The sequence below is a fragment of the Urocitellus parryii genome, chromosome X (genome assembly GCF_045843805.1).
Source record: "Urocitellus parryii isolate mUroPar1 chromosome X, mUroPar1.hap1, whole genome shotgun sequence".
Classification (NCBI taxonomy): Eukaryota; Metazoa; Chordata; class Mammalia; order Rodentia; family Sciuridae; genus Urocitellus; species Urocitellus parryii.
In genome coordinates, this window is record NC_135547.1 from 42,670,117 (window position 1) to 42,694,111 (window position 23,995).

The 23,995-nt window shown below is 34.9% G+C and overlaps 1 protein-coding gene across 1 annotated transcript in view; it reads right to left on the minus strand.

Moving 5' to 3' along the window:
* The window catches only part of Pwwp3b (PWWP domain containing 3B), a 33,064-nt gene extending 13,044 nt beyond the window's left edge, over positions 1-20,020 (minus strand). Inside the window, exons 1-2 of the mRNA XM_026402888.2 lie at positions 19,978-20,020; positions 13,490-13,674 (exon numbers count right to left, since the gene is read on the minus strand). The gene's annotated coding sequence lies outside the window, so the exon portion shown is untranslated. The remainder of the gene's footprint in view (positions 1-13,489; positions 13,675-19,977) is intronic.
* Positions 20,021-23,995: the final 3,975 nt, after the last annotated feature.

Consider the following 23,995-nt stretch of genomic DNA (forward strand, 5'->3'; position numbering starts at 1 on the left):
ATATGGCTGATGTGGTTGGCTAGGTAGGTCCCATCCTCCCTCACTGAACCATGTGCATCCTTCCTGAACCTGTGCCTTTGATGGAAAAGGACAACCTTCTCTGATAGAGAAGGACCATTTTTTTTGTCAAGTGCAAATGAGTAGATGTGCTCCCCTTGGTAGAACCTCCAAACATTCTCTCAAGTGTCCACTGATTCAGGTTTGTGAGACACAAGCTGCTGTTGTGAAGAGACAGATATCTCAAACACTTAAACTCAAACCCTTCTACAGAGAGCAAAAGTGTTAAACCAGTTGAGGAGAAGCAGCAAATCTCTTCCTGGACAAAGGCAAAAAACTAGTGCTTCTGGGGGAGCAGTGGGGACAAAACTCATCTGCCTGGGGAGGGAAATAACAGGAAACTTTCTCATCCTCAGGACAAAAGCAGATATCCATTGCTGCTGGGAAAAAAGCAGAAGCAAAACCCCTCTACCCTTAAGGAACAGCAGGAAATCCTCTTGGATCCAGGATGTTACAAGAATAAAAATAAGTGGTCAGCTATTGCTGAGGCAGAGGCAAGAAAATACATCTTACAAAAGATACAAATCAGAAGTTAGCTGCCATGGGGGAAAAGACAGATGCCAAGGTAGTCCCAATTCTCAAGGTCCAGGTGCACAGGTCTCTGTAAATTTGAGGCTGGACAGGACAAGATACAAAACTCCCTGCCTTACCAGGCACCTAGTGCCTAATACTCTCAGCAACCTATTGCTGAGAAATGGGCAAGAGGATGAAGACAGACCCTTCTCTGGTGGCATAGGTGTGAAGGAATTGCAGAAAATTTAGGATGGAAAATCATGGAGAAATAACCTCTGTCACTCCAAGCTCTACTTGAAAAAAAAAAAAAACTATGTTACGTAAGCCAGATGATAAAGAAGTGAGAAAAGGAAGGAAAAAACTCCAGAATACTTTATAAAACCAACATCAAGATGATACAAAACCAGAAAAATAACCTCATATGACAAGTATAGAACTACATACCATTATCTTTCATAAACATAGAGAAATTATTAACAAAGTGCTATTAATCAAAACCAATGATACAGAAAAAGGACAGTATAGCTAAATGGAGTTTACCCTGGAAATGTAAGGACAGTTTATCAAAAACAAATCAACTAATATATCTCACAATTATTAGTATACTAAAAAAGAGGAAAAGGCATTTCATTTGATGAAGAAAAAGCATCTAATAACATTTGGTACATGTTTATGATAAACACACTAAACACACCATGAAATACAAGGATCTTCCTCAACCTGATCAAAAGTATCTACAAAAAATCTCTTTAATTAACATTGTATTTAATGGTGAAACATGGAATGCTTTTTAATAAAATCAAGAATATGGCAAGAATTTCTGCTTCTACAACTTTCTTCGACATTATATTTAAGATCCTAGCCAATAAAAAAGGCCTGAAATAAAAAAAAAAAGATTGAAAGGCAGAAGTAAAACTATTTGTAGACAATATGATGATCTATGTAGAAAATCCTAATGAATCTATCAAAAAAGAAAAAAAAGATAAAAGCTACTAGACCTAATAAATAAGTTTAATAGTATCACCAAATATAAGTTCAATATAAAACAACTAATTTTATTTTTTACAATAAAATCTGAAAGTTAAAGTTTAAAAAAATGTACCAATTATAATTTCTTCAAAACAGGAAATGCTAAGGAAGAAAAAAAATCCAGCAAATATGTGCCAGACTTATATGTAGAAAACTTAATATACCAATGAATGAAATTAAACATCTAAATAAACATAGAAGTATGTTATGTTCACGAACTGAAATACTCACAAATTTTAAGATGTTTTTCCACCCTCTAAATATATTTTTTCGTACCAGAGATTGATCTCAGGGACACTCAACCACTGAGCCACATCCCCAGCCTTAGTTTATATTTTATTTAGCGACAGGGTCTCACTGAGTTGCTTAGCAATTTGTCATTGCTAAGACTGGCTTTGAACTCCAGATCCTCCTGACTCAGCTGCTGGGTTTACAGGTGTGTGCTGCTGGACCTGGCTCTCTAAATACATCTTACCTACAGAGCAACTGCAATATCAATCAAAACCCCAGCAAATTTTTTGTAAAAATTGAAAATATAAATAAAATATATATGGAAAACAGAGGAACTATAGGAGCCAAACAAATTGTAGAAGGAAATACAAAAGGTAGAAGACTCACACTAAGACTACAGTATTAAAGACAGTGTTGTTAATTAGCATAAGATTGACATACAGATCAACAGAACACAGATCAGCAAATATGGTCAATCAACTTTTGAAAATGGTAGTTAAATGAAGAAATGGTGGTCTTTTCCATAATTGGTACAGGAAAAAATGAACATTATAAGCACAAATATTCAACTTGACCCCTTAACTAAGACCACAGATAAAAATTAACTCAAAAATGGATTACCAAACCAAATGTAAGCCCCAAATCTATAAAATTTACAAAAGAGAACAAGGTAGAAAGTCTTTGAGACCTTAGATGAAGCAAAGGCTTACTGATACAAAAAGCATGAACTATTAAAAACAGACAAATCGAACTTGAAAACTGCTTTTCAAAAAAATCAAATGAATATCACAGAGTGGATGGAAGACAATATGTGCAAAACATATTTCTGATAAAGCACATGTATCCAGGATATGTAAAGTACTCTTAAAATTCAGTAAGATTAGAAGCTCAATTAAAAATAGAAAATAATGTATTTATATTCTATTTAGACACTTCATCAAAGATGATGTATGAAAAAAATATGAAACATGAAACATGAAAAATGTTTTAACACTGTGAGTAATTAAGGACATTCAAGTAAAACCAGAATGAATTATCATTAACAACTTTATAAGAACAGCTGATATTAAAGAGAAAAGAAAACCTGACAGTATCAACTTCTGGAAATGATGCAGAGCAACTAAGACTCTTATAAAATTTCTGGTGGAAATGTGAAAATGTCAAACTGCCACTTTATAAAATAGTTTGGCAGTTGTTAATGTAGTTAAATATATATTTATCATCCATCCAGAATCTCACTACTAGGTATTTACCCAAAAGAAATGAAAATTAGGTACCCACAAAGATCTGTTTTGGGAATGTTTAAAAACTTTAATCACAATCACCAAAAATGATAAAGCTACTGATAAGTAGATACACAAATTCTAGAACATCCATACTTCTCAGCTACACTACGGAATCAGCTACATGCAATAGTGTGGGTGAAGAGTAACCCCCCAACACACACACACACATAAATCCAGATGCAAAAGCCTAAATAATTTATTATCCCATATATATGATATCCTGGAAAATGAAAAAACACAGGGACAAAAATCACATCAGCAGTTGTCAAGGAATTGGGGTGGAGAGAGGGTGCTGACTACAGTGGGGCAGGAAATAACATTTTTGAGTTAAGGAAATATTTTCTCAATTGCATTAGTAGTTACATGACTGTCAAAGCTCAACAAACTATGCACTGAATAAGCTAGTGAATTTAACTGTATCTAAATCATACCTCAATAAACCCGAGTCTTAAAAAGGCATCTAATTAGAACAGGACCTATAAAAAAGACTTGTATTTTATTCTGAGCATAATGGGGATACATACAGATAGTTTGATTTGTACTTTGGATCAATGACTGCCAAAGAAGGCTGTGGGTAACCACAAGTTATGTGTAAAATATTCCCTGGAATACAGAAAGAATATATTACAAATTCAAATTACTTCAATCTCTTCAATTTTTTTTATTAACTTCTACTTTTGAATTTGCTCTAAAGTAAAGAGGAGGCATCTAAGACACCTGATTTTTGACATGGTTATATAACTCCTCCTGTAAGTTCATATTGTCACTATATTTTTTCATGAAAGGTTGGCTAGCACATGACACTTTTCAGGAAATCTGATGATATAAAAATCCTCTAGCTTATGAAATTTATCCACAGTGACAGAGCTTTTAACTATACTGAAATTATCGTATGCCATTTAACTACTTGGATGGAAGCAAAGGAAGGAGGAACATATGAAGGAAACAGAGAATAGATGCTAAATTCTACAATCTGGTGACCAAAATTAGGCTAAAATAAGTCCCCAGTGAAAAAACAGAAGCTGAATGAAACACAAGAGAGAAACTGGTTATAGAATAAAAGTCAATATTTAGTGCATTAAGTGTAGTTACAACATCACAAACATCATGCAGGGGCCACAGCAAGAAATCTTAGACATTTAACAAATATGCAAAATATTCAATAACACTTAAGGCAGAGGCATACACAAATAACAAAGGAAATTGGCTGTAAACACAGTTCAATCTTATTAATACCCACTGACAGAATAACAAGCTACCTGAAGAGGAAAAATATAAGGGAGAATAAAAACTTACAAAGGATGAATATTCCAAGTGCAGAAAAAGGCAAACCAGAGAATGAAACATTACTAGTGTCAAAAGGATTCCATAATCTCTGACCAAATGTATGACAGAGAAAGTATAAAAGAAAAAGAAAAGCAACCAGTGACTTAGAGATTTCAAGGGGAAAAAGTTCTCATGTTTGGAACTTTGTATTCTGTAGGCAAGGTAAAAATTAGAGTGCCAATGGATAAAACTATTAGGAGTTAATACTCAAGATGATGGAATGGGAAAATTTTTTAAAGGGATAAAATTAAAGAAAGGTTTATGAGGGCCTTAAAACACCATCATGACAGAGCATGTAAAAAGCTCTATTATACTCTGGGTATCCAAATACAGTGTTCTTCCTGGCACTAACAAGCAATGAGAAAGACCTTTCTTAGATCTGCCTTGAGAAATTTAAAGAAAAAAAAATGAGTACTATCATCAAATCTTGCCAACCTCTGAGATACCTGCAGGAAAACATCCAAGCAAGATCAAAATCATTCTCATCACCACTCTGATAAATGGAATTCATCAGTATCTTTCAGGACGAGATAAGAGATACTATTACATATCAAATTTTAGTCTAAACGTCAGTTTGTCAGGCAGTCATTATGGCAAGATTGCTGTATGTTTCAAGTTCTAAAACAGATACAAAGACATGGGTTTGAGATCCAGGTTTAATTTTATTTGTGGACTAAAAGGATAATTGGTGCTACCAGATATCAAAATATATTGTAAAGTTAAAATAATTTTTAAAAGCTTAGTGACAATCTAAGTGTGTAGCAAGAGGTAGATATGGATGTAGAAAGGAAGGGGAAAAGAAAAAAAAGTTCAAAATGAACACAGAATAACTGGATATGGGTATAATTCATCGGCACATCTGGATATAGAACAAAAATGAATGGATGAGCTCTTAAGTCATCTAGAAAAGTCTTTATGTCACTGTGTTTGACTGCCTTGTTTAACCAGAAAAGTGTTGCTTTTAGAGACCTCTATTGCCATAGGGCTACTTAATAGTTTCTTCCTTCTGTGGCTTATTCATATGCTTCTGCAAATTCACAAATAAGCTTGAATAAATAATTTTGGATAGCTGACACTGAAAGATGCTCATTAAAAAAAGAAAAACAAATAAAAAAGAATACCCAAAGGAATATCTTCTGTCAGAGGAGAAGGAAAATGGAAAATGGAGAAGGCAAAATGCATCAGACCAAAAAACATATTGTGGTTTTAGAAAATATTTAAAAATTCAAAATAAGAGAAGCAGTTGTATTATGTCCTAGTATTTAGCCCTGAGTATAATTATTACCAAAAGGGAATAAATGTGTATGTTGTGGTTTGATGGGAAGTTGTCAAGGAGAATTGGAAAATACATCAGGGACACCATTTCTGATACTGAGTATTTTGGTACTGTGAGTTGTCTCAAAGTTTATTCTATAGGAATCCTATTTTAACTTGTCTAAGCTGCCAGTGCTGCTCTACCTACTCAAGACAGCCAAACATAGATACTTGGATCTGTGTCTCCTAGACTAGCCCAGGTAACAACACAATAACTTCATTAAGAAATGAGAAATTTTGGATGGCTGTCATTGTTGTGTATTGTCAGGATTGTTGTCAAGGACTTATGGAGAGTCAGTTAGTTGGCTGGGACATGCAAGTCTGAAGTAAGTGGCCACCATTACAACTACTTGTTTAATTTCTGTATAGGGGTTTAGCATACCCATGTTTCTCAACTTATGATGGGGCTACATCCCAGTTAACTCATCATGTTGAAAATATTATAGTGGAAAATATATTTAATGTGTTCTATAGACATTATGTGGTATGAAAACACAAAACAATATACAGAAAACACTGCCAACAAAATCTCCTATAGAGCACTGATTGTTTCCCCTCAAGACTCCATGGCCGACTGGGAGCTGTGAATCACTACTGCTGCCTAGCATCAAGAAAATGTCGCAGATGCAAGCCACAGACACCGCTGCAGTGCCCGGAGGTCTCTTCTCTGGACACCCAGTTGCCTTGGTTACCTCAGATGCTACTTCCAAGGCTACCTCCATGGTCTCTGCCGCTGAACTGGAAATATCCTGTCAATCAACTGCTGCCTACACTGCTACCGCCATTGCTGCTCCCTGATTCCGCTGCTACCAGCCTGAGGTCGCCTGGGGGTCTTCTTTCTGGGTGCTGCTGCCACAGAAGCCACTACTCCCCTGGATGCAACTGAAGCCGACACTGCTGCTGACACCTGAAGATTGCCTGGTGACGCTGCCACTCTGCCTGCTGACAACAACCACCCCCACTACTGCTGATATCCTAGAAGACTGCTTTGGGGGAGACCCCAGGTTTGGTTGCACATGGATGCACCCATTTTGGGACATCAGCCAGAGCTTGGGGTCCAGGTGCCAGCAGGTTTACCACCACAAAAGCCTCTGTCTGGGGACTCCAGCCGGGGCCTGCAAGTCCAGTGGCGGGGGTGGGGGGACTGTTGGTTTGGAGGAGCATGGGGTCTTCCTGCTGGGAGTTCTGGTGGCCCTTGTCTTGCTGCTGCATCTTGGGGTTGCTACTTTGCATGAGTGTATCCCTGGTGGTCTCTCTGCAAGTAGGAACAACACTGAAATCTTGGGACTGCAGTGTGGCTGAGCCTGAGGTATCTGAAACCTAGATTGGTGGGATAGAGACTGGGTCTGTGAGGGCTGATCTGGGTTCAGTGATCCCGAGAGATGTTAGAGACAGGGATGAGAAACTGTTGAACACTTTCAGAGACAGTTCGACTTTCCAGCAAGATTTATTTTATTTTATTTTATTTTATTTTGATTTGCTAATCTTTCTAACATATTTGGAACAGGATGTTTTTTATGCATCAGTATGTGGAGGACAATAATCTATGAATGGTTTTTGCATTTTTGTTGTATTCTTATGTCTTTAATTTTTTCTCTTTGTTCGTATTCTTCCTCTCTCATCTATTTTCTTGGATTTTCTTTGCAACGTTTCTCCAACCAACAGCCAATCTCTGTCGGCTCCTTACTCTTCCTATGAATTTTTACTTCTAGCTTCTCTCTTCCTCCCTTGTGAATATCACATACTACACTACCTCTGTTCTGTCACCATTTGAAATTATAAAACATTTAAACAAATTTTCTGTTTGTACTATAGATAGTTATTAAACTCATTATTTTGGTAAATATGAATATCACATACTATACTACCTCTGTTCTGTCATCCACCATTTGAAATTATAAAACATTTAAACAAATTTTCTGTTTGTACTATAGGTAGTTATTGAACTCATTATTTTGGTTTAATATGAGAAAGCAGTAGACACCTTAGTGGGAGCTATTAGGATCAAGGTTATATATTGTATATACTGGGTGCTGTTGATATTGGTTTCAACATTAAAGGCAAAGCACTGGAAACCTTCAGGGACACTATAGTTCTATAGGGTAGGATTTATGCTGCCTTAGATTCATACTTCTAGATGGGAAAACACACTAACAACATGAAAAAACAAGGGAATAAAGTGCCCCAAACAAACCAATCAGATGCTTTAACAAGAGAAACCACTGATAACAGTAGAAGAAATGCCCAAGAATGAGTTCACATTGTACATAGTTAAATTGATATGTGAAGTAAAGGATAATATAAGGCAAGAAATCAAAGAAAAAATACAGGAAGTGAAGGACCACTTCAATAGAGATCATTAAAAAAACAAGCAGAAATCCTTGAAATGAAAGATTCAGTAAACCAAATTATAAATTAAATAGAAAGCATCACCAACAGATCAGATCACTTGGAAGACAGAACCTCAGACAATGAAGACAAAATATATAATCTTGAAAGTAGAGTTGACTATGCAAAGAAGGTGGTAAGAAACCATGATCAGAACATCCACAAATTATGGGATAATATGAAAAGACCAAATTTAAGAGTTATTGGAATAGATGAAGGAGCAGAGATACAAAATAAGGAATGCACAATCTTTTCAATGATATAATAGCAAAAAATTTCCCAAACCTGAAGAATGGAATGGAAAATCAAATACAAGAGCCTTTCAAGACCCCAAAAGTACAAAATTACAGCAGACCCACACAAAGACACATTATAATGAGAATGACTAACACAGGATAAAGATAAAATCTTAAAGGCTGTGAGAGAAAAAAAAAATTACATATAGGGGGAAACCAATTTGGATCTCAACTGATTTCTCAACCCGGACCCTCAAAGCTAGGAGGTCCAGGAATAATATATTTCAAGCTCTGAAAGAAAATGGATGACAATCAAGAATTTTATATCCAGCAAAATTGAGTTTTAAGATTTGAAGATGAAATTAAAACCTCCCATGACAAACAAAAATTAAAAGAATTCACAACTAGAAAGCCTATACTACAGAACATTGTCAACAAAATATTCCATGAGGATGAAGTGGAAACCAGCAAAGGGAGGATCTACACTAAAGGGACATTCAACCAAATGATAAATTAAGAAAAATAAAAAACCAGAAATAAATAAAAATGACAGGGAATACAAATCATATCTCAATAATAACATTGAATGTTAACAGCCTAAACTCATCAATCAAAAGACCTAGATTGGCAGACTGGATTAAAAAGCAAGACCTAACATTAGGCTATCTTCAAAAGACTTATCTCATGGGCAAAAACATCTACAGGCTGAAGGTAAAAGGATGGGAAAAAACTTATCACTCATATGGATTGTGTAAACAAGCAGGGGTTCCCATTCTCGTCTCAGATAAAGTAGACTTCAAACCAAAGTTAATCAGAAGAGACAAAGAAGGACATTTCATACTTCTTAAGGGAAGTATATATAAGGAGGACACAACAATTATAAATATTTATGCCCCAAATAAAGAAGCATCTATGTACATAAAAAAAACTTTCTTAATTTCAAGAATCAAATAGACCATAATACAATAATACTGGGTGACTTTATCACACATCTCTCACTACTGGACAGATCTTCCAAACCAGAGCTAAATAAGGAAACTATAGAACTAAATAATACAATCAATAATTTAGACTTAATAGACATATATAGAATATTTCATCCATCCACAAGCAAATATACTTTCTTCTCAGCAGCACATGGCTCCTTCTATAAAATAAACCATATCTATGCCACAAAGCAACTCTCAATAAGTACAAAAAACAGAGATAATACCCTTCATTCTATCAAACCAAAATGGAATGAAATTAGAAATCAATTACAAAATAAAAAAATACAAGCTACTGTAACAAATGGAGACTAAATAATACACTATTGAGTGTATAGTAGAAGAAATCAAGGATGAAATAAAAAATCTTTAGAGGTAAATGAGAACACTGATATAACATATCAAAATCTCTGGGACACTATGAAAACAGTACTAAGAGGAAAGTTTATTGTATTAAGTGCATTCATTAAAAGAATAAAAAGTCAACAAATTAATGACCTAACACTACATCTAAAAGCCCTAGAAAAAGGAGAACAAATCAATACCAAAAGCAGTAGAAGACAGGAAATAATTTAAATCAGAGCTGCAATCAATGACATTGAAATAAAAGAAACAATTGAAAAAAATTGATAAAACAAAAAGTTGGTTCTTTGAAAAATAAATAAAATAGATAAACCCCTGACCATGCTAATGAGGAGAAAAAGAGAGAAAACTCAAATTACTACAAGATGAATAAGGAAATATCACAACAGACACGTCTGAAATACAGAAGATAATGGAAACTATTTTGAAAATTTATATTCCAATAAAATAGACAATATCGAAGACATAGACCAATTTCTAGAGACATGACCTTCCCAAACTGAATGAGGAGGTTATACATGATTTAAACAGATAAATTTCAAGTAAAGAAATAGAAAATGCCATCAATGACTACCAAGCAAGAAAAGCCTAGGACCAGATTGATTGCATCCTAGTTCTACAAGACTTTCAAAGAAGAAATAATGCTAATACTCCTCAAAGTATTCCATGAAATAGAAAAGGAGGGATTCCTTCCAAACTCATTCTATGAGACTAATATCACCCTGAAACCAAAACCAAAGACACATCAAGGAAAGAAAACTTCAGACCAATATCACTGATGAACATAGATGCAAAATTTTCAATAATATTCTGGCAAATCGCATACAAAAACATATTAAAAAGATAGTGCACCACAGTCAAGTGGGGTTCATCCCAGGGATACAGGGTTGGTTCAACATGTGGAAATCAATAATCATTATTCATCATATTAACATATTTAAAAACAAGAATCATATGATCATCTCAGTAGATGCAGTAAAAGCATTTGACAAAATGCAGCACACCTTCATGTTCAAATAAACTACAAAAAATAGGGATAGTAGGAACATACCTCAATATTTTAAAAGCTATATATGCTAAGCCCAAGGCCAGCATCATTCTTAATGGAGAAAAACTGAAAACATTCCCTCTAAAAACTGGAACAAGACAAGGATTCCTTTTTCACCACTTCTATTCAACATCATCCTTGAAACTCTAGCCAGAGCAATTAGACAAAAGAAAGGAATGAAAGGGATACAAATAGGTAAAGAAGAACTCAAACTATCACTATTTGCTGATGACATGATTCTATATCTAGAAGTTCCAAAAAATTCCACCAGACAACTCCTAGAACTAGTAAATGAATTTAGCAAAGTAGCAGGATATAAAATCAACACCCATAAATCAAATGCATTCTTATACATCAGCAATTAATCCTCTGAAAAAGAAATGAGGAAAACTATCCCATTCACAATAGCCTCAAAGAAAATAAAAATAAAATACCTGGGAATCAATCTAACAAAAAAAGTGAAAGACTTCTACAATGAAAACTACAGAACACTAAAGAAATTGAAAGAAACCTCAGAAGAAAGATCTCCCGTGCTCCTGGATAGGCAGAATTAATATTGTCAAAATGGCCATATTACCAAAAGCATTATACAGATTTAATGCAATTCCTATTAAAATCCCAATTACATATTCATAGAAATATAAAAAGCAATCATGAAATTTATGTGGAAAAAATAATAGACCCAGAAATGCCAAAGAAATCCTTAGCAAGAAAAGTGAAGCAGGAAGCATCACAATACCAGACAAAAACCATATACTACAGAGCAATAGTAACAAAAATGGCATGGTATTGGTACCAAAATAGACTTGTAGACCAATGGTACCAATTAGAGGACACAGAGACAAACCCACATAAATACAGTTATGTCATACTAGACAAAGGTGCCAAAAACATTCACTAGAGAAAAGATAGCCTATTCAACAAATGGTGCTGCCAAAACTGGAAATCCGTATGCAGCAAAATAAAATTAAACCTGTGTCACTCACCCTGCACAAAAATCAACTCAAAGTGGATCAAAGACTTAGACACTAGAATAGAGATCCTGAACCTAAGAGAGAAAAAAAATAGGCCCAAATCTTCACCATGTCAGCCTAGGATCTGACTTCCTTAACAAGACTCCGAAAGCACAAGAAGTAAAATCAAGATTCAATAAATGGAATGGATTCAAATTAAAAAGCTTTTCTCAGCAAAGAAAATAATCAACAATGTTGAGTAGACAGCCTACAGATTGGGAGAAAATCCTTACCAAAAGCACCTCCAATAAAGCATTAATCTCTATGATATATAAAGAACTCAAAACACTTAACACCAACAAAACAAATAACCCAATCAATAAATGGGCTAATGAACTGAATAGACACTTCACAGAAGAAGAAATACAATCAGTCAACAAATATATGAAAAAGTATTCAATATCTCTAGCAATTAGAGAAATGCAAATCAAAACTATACTAAAATTTCATCTCACTCCTGTCAAAATGGCAATCATCAAGAATACAGAAAACAATAGATGTTGGTGAGGATGTGGTGAAAAAGGTACACTCATACAGTGCTGGTGGGACTGCAAATTGGTGCAACCACTATGGAAAGTAGTATGGAGATTCCTCAGAAAACTGGGAATGGAACCACCATTTGACCCAGCTATCCCACTCCTCAGTTTATACTCAAAGAACTTAAAATCAGCATACTGCAATAATGCAACCGTGTCAATGTTTATAGTAGCTCAATTCACAATAGCTCAACTATGGAACCATCCTAGGTGTCCCTCAATAGATGAATGGATAAAGAAAATGTGGTATGTATACTCAATGGAATATTACTCAGCTTTAAAGAAGAATGAAATTATGACATTCGCCAGTAAATGGATGGAGTTGGAGAATATCATGCTAAGTGAAATAAGCAAATCTCACAAAACCAAAGGCTGAATATTTCCTCTAATATGCAGATGCTAATTCACAATAGACGGAGGGGGGCACTAAAGAATAGCCTTACCTTAGATTAGGTAGAGGGAAGTGATGGGAGGGGAAGGTAGGGGATATGGGGATAGGACATTATTTATGTATATATGTGACTACATGATCAATATGATTCTGTAATATGTATACTCAGAAAAATAAGAAATTAGATCCCATCTATGTATGATATATAAAAGTACATAAATGCATTCGACTCTCATGTATAATTAAAATAAATTTTAAAATTAATTTAAAAAGGAAAATAATAATTAAAAAGAAAGAAAGTATGTTGTACTTCACATTCAAGCCTGGAAAATACCCAAATTCAAAATTCAAAGTATGGATTCTACTGAATATCAATGGATTTTGCACTGTTCTAATAGGGGGTGGGGTGGTTTGTATGTGTTTGTGTGTGTGTGTGTTCCATAAGATTTTCTGTATACAAGATGATGTTATGTGTGAATAGAGATAATTTACTTCTTTCTCTTCCAATCTGGGCACTGTACCAATACCACACTCTTTCATTGTTACAGCTTCACCATAGGTCCTACTATCCGATAAAGTTAGTTTTCTATCCTTATTCCTTATAAAGGTGAAAAATTATAAGTTGAAGCATTGCAAGCTGAGGACCAGCATTAGAATGTGTAGTTTTAACTTAGAATGTTATGGCACTAAACCAGAAACAAAGTACATTTTATTCCATATTCTCAATATATTTTTAATATAAAAACTTTTATAAAATGGGGAATAGTCTTACTCTCTGTCACAAGGGTTGTGGTGGGTCTGGCACTGTGATCCAGCTGTCTTGATTCTCACTCCAACTGCTTGTCCAGCACAGTCTTCACCCTGCTGGGTATTTCTTTGATTGTACTGCCTTTATGGGGCTCAACTGGTATCACATGCAGATTCTCAGGTCCTATGCAACCCTGATATTAACCTCAGCTGTACAACAGAAGGAGAGTGAATTAAGGCAATAAAATGGAGAAAGTATAAGGAAATTTCCCTAACAAAAACACTAGCAGGTATATTATTCTGAAACACAGGGATGAAGTGAAATCCTATCCCTGATGTAGATGTTATATCTATTTTTCTCTCATGTTCTTATAATATGAAATGCTCTCAGTGACACAGTTATGTTATGCTGAAATCATCTCCCTTTGGAAAATAATGAGGTGAAGACAGAAGAGAAGGAAAATAACATCTGCCTTATATCTATTTTGGCCAGACTTTATGAAGCAGCATTTTTTGGTTATTGTTTTCTGTTTGAATCCTTGGGTTGGGGCTTTATCTCTTAGACACACACACACATTTTTCAATGTAATTTCAATCACACTCTATATGCTTATAGTCCACTAATACAAAATATGTTTCATTACTCTGTTGGCTCACTTTCATAAAAACAGTTGTCTGGAGAAAATTTAGGCTATCTGATAAGCGCCATCTTGTGACCAAAACCAGAACTATCACTAACACATACTTGTGGGAGAGGGGTGGGAATTATATCCTGCTAGCCAGCAGATTTCTCAGGCTTCTAGAATATACTATGTTCAAATTTAGAGCTTTGTTATTCACTACACAAAAACAGAATCCAAATATCTTCACCTGCAATGGTCTTATTTTTTAAAAAAAAAAAAAGAAACACTGAATGCTTACTGAAAATGAGAAAAATATAAAAATTATACTTTGAGAAAGAACACTATTATTTCTTGTATATCTTTCCAGAGTTTTCATTACATATGTACATTAATGCATATCATTTCAAGCCAGTTTTTTTTACCCTGCTTAAGCTTACAGTTTGAACATTTTTCCATATTAGTAAGTATTCTCAACATGATTCTTCAGTGAATCAGTTCAAATGCAATTCTCCCCTCCCAACTTTGAAGCATTTTATCTCAATCGTTTTTTTATGGTTATTGTTGGAAAATGTCTAAATATAATTAAAAATCATTTAAAAACAGAGATAGTAAAGCTTGTTATATCTCCTCAACTACACAAATAACTCCATAAGTTAGTTGCTTGTCTATGCACACTCACATAAACACTGCACTTTTCATTTGTGTGTGTGTGTGTGTGTGTGTGTGTGTGTATAGTATCAGGAATTTAACCCAGGGACATTTAACCACTGACCCACATCCCCAGCTCTTTTTAAAAATTTGAAACAGGGTCTTGTTAAGTTGCTGAAGCTGGCTTTAGAACTTGCCATCTTTCTGCCTCACCCTCGGAGCTATGCCTTATATATATATATTTTCTGATTTGCTTATGCATACTTTATTGACTTAGTTTTTTCTCCTTAAACAACATTCAATGCTGCTTTCCATTTCTGAAGTTTAATTTGTTTCACCTAATACTACTTCACAGACACCTTTTCTTCTTCCTTTTTTTTTGGGGGGGGGGGTTGAACTCAGGGGCACCTGACCACTGAGACACATCCCCAGCCCTATTCTGTACTTTATTTAGAGGCATTTAGAGACAGGGTTTCACTGAGTTGCGTAGTGCCTCGCTTTTTTTGATGCTGGCGTTGAACTTGTGCTCCTCCTGCCTCAGCCTCTGGAGCTGCTGGGATTATAGGAGTGCCATACCATGCCTGGCCACAGACATCTTCTGGAATCACTGAGTTCATACGTTTATTGTTTATTTTTTGTCTATATAATGTTCCATTCAATGGAAGTATCATGCCACGTAGTAACTTTTAAAACTGCTAATAGAAATAAACCAAATCCTCTTTCAATCTCACTTTTAAATTTAGATGATATAAGAAAAATGATTCTTGCTGACCACAGCTATACCTGTGGCCTGAAAGGATGATTTGCAGTGAGGACACAGGCAGGACTTGAAACAGCAACCAGGATACCTATTTGACCAGGTCCAGGAAAAATTCCACTAATGGCAAAAAAAAGGGGGGGGAGTCAGAAAGGAGAACATATCTGGGTACCTGTGAATATTTATGTGTCTGACACATAATGTGTATGTTGTTTCAGCAAAATTTTGTTCTTCTAATTATAAAAATGATTATAGAATAAAAGCAATTCTAAAAAATGCTGAAACAAATTAAAATACATTTTTTAAAAACTTAGCAATCTGAACATTGAGAGATGCTGTTAACACCAGAGCCTAGTTCCCCCAATAAAAATGCAGATTTTTACAAGTGTTATCACTCAAAAGCACATCTGAATCCCTTTCCATGTATATGTACATTTATCTTTGTGTTTGTATATGTCATTCATTTTCAATGTTTACATTTTTCTATCAGTTATTTTTGGGTAGAATATTAATGTTTAAAAATGTAATAAAATGTATAACAAAGACAGAAACATGAAATTCCATGTAAAAAATTAACATGTACAGTATGCCTCACTGAAGTCTTAATTTTAGAAGCTGTAATCTGATCACCTATTCCCACACTGTGGACTTTAAAAATATCGGGAGAAACAAAAATTCCAGAGGATTAATTCTGTGCCAGTAACAGCAATTCGACCAAAACCATGTTTCATTCCCACCTCTCCCAGGCAACAATCTCTATTTTTTTTTCACCTTAACACCAAGGCCCAAGAAATTCCCAGAAAATAACTAGCTTAAAGACAGCCATTACCTTGAAGCTTCTTGTCAGCTGCAGCCTCCTGAAATGCAGCCCCTCCCCCAAGACTGGCCAGGCACAGCTCACTTCCCAGCTGCTTGGAGAAGGCTCCACCCCCTCCTGTGATGGGGGAAAGCAAGGGGCCTTTCCCTCAATTAGAGGGAAGAGAATTGCCAAGTTAAACTGAAATTCACTTAAAGGGAAAAATGTTCATTTTTAAAGCACTTGAAAGCGGAATGGCAACACATGTCTCTGTAATTTACATTCAAACCACAAGGGTGGGTGATTTCCTTTAAAAAAAGTAGAAATGTCTTTAGCATATAATAAAGACCTAGCAAAGAATATGATTTGTGTATTATCTGATTAGTTTGGCACCTAATTTCTACAAATGATTTTAAGACCCAGTTGGTCAAGCTCCATTTATAAGACCCACTAGGTCCTTATTTCTGATTGCAGTAAATTAACACATTATTTTGTGGAGAATTAATTCTCTACAAATTCTTTTTGTACTGGGCTATGCTACTTCTCTTTTTTATTCAGGTCTTCCTATTTATCTTTCAGAAAGTTTCATAGATTTTACAACTATAATGAATTCTAGATATAAATAATCAACCAGAAGTCCTTAATGAGGTATATATCTGAACATAACTGAAATTTTTTAAAAAATGCTAGGGTAAAACACAATAAAACAATGCTGAAAACAGAATAGCTTTCTAAGACTGTTTTCAATGCAAAAAATATCATTATCCTAAAGCAGTTTTTACATATTACTAAGAAATAAATAGCAAAGTAAAATGGGCAAAGAACAATATTTTGAGGGAATAATTCTGTTTACTTTTTTGTGAGCAAGATAATCCAATGCAACCACAGGTATCTCTGTCCTTCTTGCGTACTTACAAGTCTGCAAGCTGTTTGATTAGATGTGCTTAAATTACAGGTTTATAAAGCCCAATTGATTTTTATAATAGTCAATGCCCTGCAACTTTTCCCTTGTACTAAAACTGGCATTTGTCTTCCATTTACAATTCCATTTACTTTATATCAATTTGTTCAGTAGAGAAAAGGAGATGCTGTTTATTATGGCTTCTCAAAATTCAAAATAAAAATTAAAACTGACCAATTAAAACTTTCCCTAATAAAGAGATGTAAATGTAAATAGACCTTAAATAGACCTGAGATGTCATTTTTCTGCCTAGTTTGACTGAAAAGAAGCAAAGAAATGACACAGTGAACAGTCAGCAAGAAAATGGATGCTTTCACACTCATGCCCAAGATAACAAATCTGGGAAGAAGGCAAGATAAAATCAGAGCCAGAGTCTGACCCCCAAACATGAGGATGTTCACTTTCTTCACCAGTAGTCACCATCTCCTGGGCCTGGAATTCTGTCTCTTCAGCAAAATCAAAGATTATGTTATTTACTTTGAAATTGTGAGGAAAATGGTGCATATAACCCCAGAGTGAGTGCGGCTTAATTTCATGTTCCTGCTGGGTAACACATGGTGAACTATGACCATCTTCAGTAACTTACCATACTCATTCATGAACTCTTTCCATCTCTTACATTGTCACACAAACTTAAAAATATTTTGGTGGACTATGCTTCTGCAGTGAGTGTATCTACATGACAGCACTCACTTGGCCTTAGAACAGTTATGACATGTCTTTTTTTCTGTTGCTTGGTCTTGGCAATAACTTCCTTTTTAGATATGCCTATTCCTGGACAAGCAATGAAAATCATTTTTCATGCAATAAAGTGCCCATTTCATTTCACCCTTATTAACAATTGGCAATTCTTTGTTCCTGTGCTTTGTTGTTTATAATTACCAATTCAATATGGGAAACTGTGTTTCTATCATCTTTTGCTGAGCTTTTCCACAAAATCCTTAAGATTAAGACAAAAATTAAGATTTTTATTCCTTTAACTTTAAGGTTATTTCCTAGGAAATGCTAAAACTTACACACTGATGATTCTGAGGTTTAGGTCTCTTAAGAAAATGCTTGCTAAATTTCAAAACATAAATTCTAAAATTTTCAAACAATCCCATCCATGATCACAGTGTATCTGTGATAAATGTATCTCCTGCCACATTCTACCAATTCAACTTTTCCTGTAATGAACAGAGGGAAAAAAAAAAACCTATTTGCACTGGGGACTCTAAAGAAAGAAGAAGCCATCATTTTTCCAGAGTTCTATAACAGAAGGGTCAGGCTGGAACAACATTATTCTATAACCACTCTAAAAGGGACATCAAGGGTTCTTTAAACAGTCAGGCAAGAAGTCAGACAGTTGTGGGTTTGAAGACTTTATTAGCGCTGTAGAAAGAAAACTTCTAAATCCCTGACAACTATTTAGGTGGTCATATTTATATTCTATTACAAAGATGCATGGACACAAAGATTCATAGGTAATGTGCATCTCTGATATTAACCTAGGTTATGGAAACATCAAATATTAAACTACATTTATGATATAGTAATAAAAAACTGTAGATACCTGGTTTTCTAGAAAGCAGTGTTTTTTGAAGACATCTTACTTAAGAGCCTTTAGAGTAAGTAAATGGTTCTTACTTGCTGTAGCCTTTTTATTATTCCCCTGAAACTTCACAATAGCTTGAATGAGGTGTTTTCAGTGAATGATAACTGGATTAGATTAAAACATGGCAGGGGGGAAAAAGATGAGATAAAATGTTTACTTGGCTATGCATAAAGAAGGCTGACCAACAATGGGGAATAGAGATAAGATACAAGTCAGAACAATAAATTGAATTGACAAAAGAGTTTTGAGACATACTTTGGGGGCCAGAAACAAAAACAGTTAAGCACTACACAACACAAACCCATACCCTATGTTTATTTTTTCTCTTGTATAAGAAGAAGAGAATGTGTATAGGAGAGTTTTTTTGGAAATTAGGAATGTTATTTGTGTGCCTGGGATATCAGATCCTTTTGGATCTCTCTGAGTTATCATAAGTAATGCTGGATTTTAATGTTTTGCAAGCTGCTACTGCTTCCTGTTTTTCCAAGGCAACCAGATAGTGGTATTCAATACCAACAACTTCAATAAAAGCACGACCTGACCTTAAGAGTCAGAGTTTTATGATGGTTGCTGGGAAATAATTAAATGTGTTAAACCATTGCAAATGTTATTCTAGAGAGTACACAGATATCTAGGGAAGGTCATAAGACTTTAAGAAGTCTTAGGAAATCTCTAACTACATTATCTAGTACTTGGTGATGACAATCTAGTATAGTTGTTAAGGTTCTGAGAGTAAGCCATGGGCTGGAACCTCAGGTAGACACCTCAAAAGCCTCTTGCATGATTTCTTCATAGTGGTTTAATACATTCTCAAAATGAGAAGTTATAACTTTTAATTAAAAAAAAAACTGTGGATGCAGAATGGGGAGCCAAATGAATTATACCTCAAATTCTCAATCAAGCATAAGTTAAATATAAAATGATATTTCAAATTTAAGATGCTATGACTGTGGGTGGGAGTATAGCTCAGTGGTAGAGCACTTGCTAATATGTGCAAGGCCCAGTGTTGGATTTCCAGCTCCACACATACACAAAAAAGATGCTACAACTGCAAAGCAGGAAGCAAAATAAATTATCCTTCATGATCTCAAAATTTTTTCATTGCACTATTTTATGAAATGGGAAGAGACTTACCCTCTGTCACCTGGATCGTAGTTGGTTTGGTCCTGTGATCCAGCTGCCTAATTTTCACTCTAACTGCTTACACAGCAGAGCTTTTACCCTGCTGGGCACTTTGGTTGCCCTGCTGCTTTTCTGGGGCTTAACTGGATTCACAGGCAGATTGTTCAAGTTGTGTACACCTCTGGTATTAACCTAGACTGTCCAAAAGAAAGACAGTAAACAATAAAATGGGAAAAGCATAAGAAGGGAAAAGCATAAGAAAATTTGCTTACCAAAACTCTAACAGGTAGTCATTATGAAACACAGAATCTCTGATGTAGATGTCATGTTTATTTTCCTTTGTGCTGTTCGAGTGTGTGAAATTCTTTCTGTTACACATTTATTATTAAATTCATGCTAAAGTCATCTCCCTCAGGAAAATTAGGAGGTGGATACATGACAGAAGGGAAGTAAAAACTTCTTTGTGTCTACTATGAGCAAAATGCTGTGTAGCTACTTTTAATACATTATGTGTGATTCCTCACATCAGTCCTTGTGTGGAGGTTTTTCTAGTATACACATATAACTTTCAACAGATTTTCAATCACACTCTACATACTGTCTCAAAGTAGGCTAAAACAAAATATGCTTCACAGCTTTGTTTATCCATTCCATAAAAATGGTTGTCTGGAGAAAGTTTAGGAAACCAGGCAAGCGCCATCTTGTGGCCAGAACAAGAACTGCAGACTCTTAGGTCCTTAGGGAACTATAGTCATCTAGACAGTAGCCTTCTCTGGCTTCTGGAATTTTTCATTCAGCTTAAGAAGTTGTGTGCATGTGTTATACAAAAATAGGATCATAACGTCATAATTTTAGTATCTATCATTGTGATATCTCTTGTGTACATTGCATATCTTCCATCTTTTGAATTTCCAAAGACAAAAGCAAATTCCTATAACAATGGTTAAAATATGTATGGAAACTCTATATATAATTTCTATATTTTTCCTACAAATACTTATAAATGTGTATGGTTTTTGAAACCAGAACTTGTATTCCTTCAATAATATATCTGGTCATCTTCAATATCAATAGCTATTTTAGGGGCTGGGGATGTGGCTCAAGCGGTAGCGCACTCGCCTGGCATGCATGCGGTCCGGGTTCGATCTTCAGCACCACATACAAACAAAGATGTTGTGTCTGCCGAAAACTAAAAAATAAATATTAAAAAATTCTCTCTCTCTCTCTCTCTCTCTCAAAAAATAGCTATTTTATTATCTTTTTATGAATTACTTTACAATAATTTTCTATATTTCTAAAATATTATCTCATTTTCTCATAATGCAAATAATTCCAGATTTTTTTTTAAAAAATTAGTTTTATTTTTTAGTTTTTGATAGTCCTTTATTTATATGTGGTGCTGAGAATCGAACCCAGTGCCTCACACCTGACAGGCAAGTACACTACCTCTGAGCCACAGCTGCAACTCCTCAAGCTTGTTTTTTAAAAATGAAGAAATAAGCCTAAAGTGTTCTGTGTCTCCAACTCCACTTTTATTTACAATTTAAAAAATAGCATTATATTTCCAGATTTTGCTTGCATACACTGTATGTATTCTTTTTTGAAAAAGGTGGGATTGTATGATGCAGGCCATTCTCCAATTTGCTTTCAAAAAATATACACTGGATACCTTTTCTTCATTGAATTTAGATATAGTTCTTTCTTTTTATGGGTAAGTAGTATTCAACATTAAGGGTTTACTATCCTACATCACTATTCCACAGAACACTTTAAAATTGTTCTTAATTCTCAGTAATATATAGATGAATAGCTTCTGCTTGAATGAATAGTCTAACATTTACATTGTAACAACAGAACAACAACCAGGTAACTAGCCTTCTCAGATCCACAGAAAAACCAAACTTCAGTTAAACACAGTGGAATGTGTGTGGGTATTTCTTCAGGTATTTTAACATAATTTATTATTTCCCTTTCAGCTCCATTGATATACACAGAGAGTCTGGAAGTTCATAAAATTTAAATAAGAAAATACACTTCATCAGAACTCCAGTCCCTGCATTATACACTACTTATATTTTAACTTAATCCCTTTGATTTTTTTTCCTTCATCACACACATATACAAATATTCAAAGTTCTTTATTCAATTACATATTTTAACATCTTTTCATTTTTTAAATAAATTTATACCATTTTGGAGAAGGTAGCCCCCCCAAGACTTTAAATCCTCACTGCAGTTTTTTTTTATGCTGATACAGATACTACACATTTAGTGAAATAGTGAAGGAGAAAATTTATTGTTTCCCCCCTTGATAGCCTTTATTACTAGACATCCTTTATTACTAGATATAATTTGCTTTATTGTATTCAGATATATGAATTACTTATGGTCTCTCAGGTATGTTTTATATTATCATACAAATAGGAACATACCATTCTCTCCATAGGTAGAGATGTAGACAAAGATCACCTTTTGCACATTATTAAACAAAACAACTCTTAAAATACTGTGTATCCACTGAACAAATAACCGAACTCCCAATTCTCTTAGGTACTTGAAACTGCGCAATTATATGTTACTTCAGGTCACTATACAAACTCCGACAAAACAATGATTTGCTTGAAACACAATCAACACGATCAAAGACATATAAAAAACAAAACATCCCTAACAAACAACTTCATTTTCATTTAGGATTATCATAACTGTTTTTTTCAAAATAAGGAAAATTGATTTCCCAAGTTTTGTTTCATCGTTTATTCTAGCCAGTACCGGTTTTTAATTGAAACAAAATGCCTTCTTCAAAAGTTCGGTTTGGCAACCGCATGAAAAAAATTCCCCCCCCCCCCCGCAGGTGTAATCTGATCACTACCTCCCCCACTGTGGACTTCTAAAATATTTTAAGGAATACAAAATCCAGATATTAATTCCCTCACAGAAATAACGACTCACACGAGGTAGTGATTCCCTTACAGAATCAACGACTCACACAAAAACCGACTCTCCTTTCCCATTACGCCACATCAACACTCTCTTCTCTTTTCACCTTTACACCAAATCTTCTAGAAGTCTCTGAAAATAACCAGCTTTTACGACAGCCGTTACCTCCAAGCTCCTTCTCTTCAACGGAAGCCTGCGAAGCCTGTATGTAACTCGGCTCCTCCCCCATGACTGGCCAGGCTCCGCTTGCTTCCAAGCCTCTAGAAGAGGCTCCGCCCCCTCCCTGTGATGGGAAAAGCGGGAGGTCGTTCCTTCATTCAGAGCGAGGAGTCATTAAGTCAAATCAAAACACAGCTAAAAGAAAGAAATGTTGTTTAAAACGAACTTTAAAGTGCAATCACAGATATGTCTGTTCAATATCAATTCAGACCCCCTAGAGCGAGTGATTTCCTTGGGGGAGGGGGAGAGATTGCATGTCTCTTACTTATATTTTACAGAAGCCATAAAAATATTCCTAACGTTTTTTGTGACCCTTTCGCCCTTTATTTTTGGTAAATGTGAGATCTATTGGTTAAACTACCCACCAAAGGATGCTAAGGATCTTGGGATTTTAGTGAATTAATACTTATTTTAGGTACAATAGATTCTTTACACTTTTTAATTTGAGCCTGGGACACAGTATATCTTTCTTTTTTGTTGAAGTTTTTTTTTTAAAAAAACAATTCCCTTGGTCATTTCTAAAGAAAAACCTTCAAAGGCTGATTATACTGAATCCTAAAAACATTATATGTATCTGTAAGACCATAATAAGCCAAAGTAAGAAATCAATAAATATGGAACTCTTTTTCAATGCAAATGATTGGATACAGTAAAAATATCACTGAGCTAGTTGCTTCATTTCAATAAGAAAGAAATTCACAAAATAGGGAAGAAAGTGGCAAAAAGTCTGGGAAGAAAGGAAAGAAAGTCTGCAGTGACTCAAGCAGACAATTCCTAACTTTCTTCCTTATTCTTGTGCAACTTTAAGATTCTCGGCTACTATACTAGAGAGAGGTTTCTTCATTAATGAATTATTTTGCTTAAATGTGGA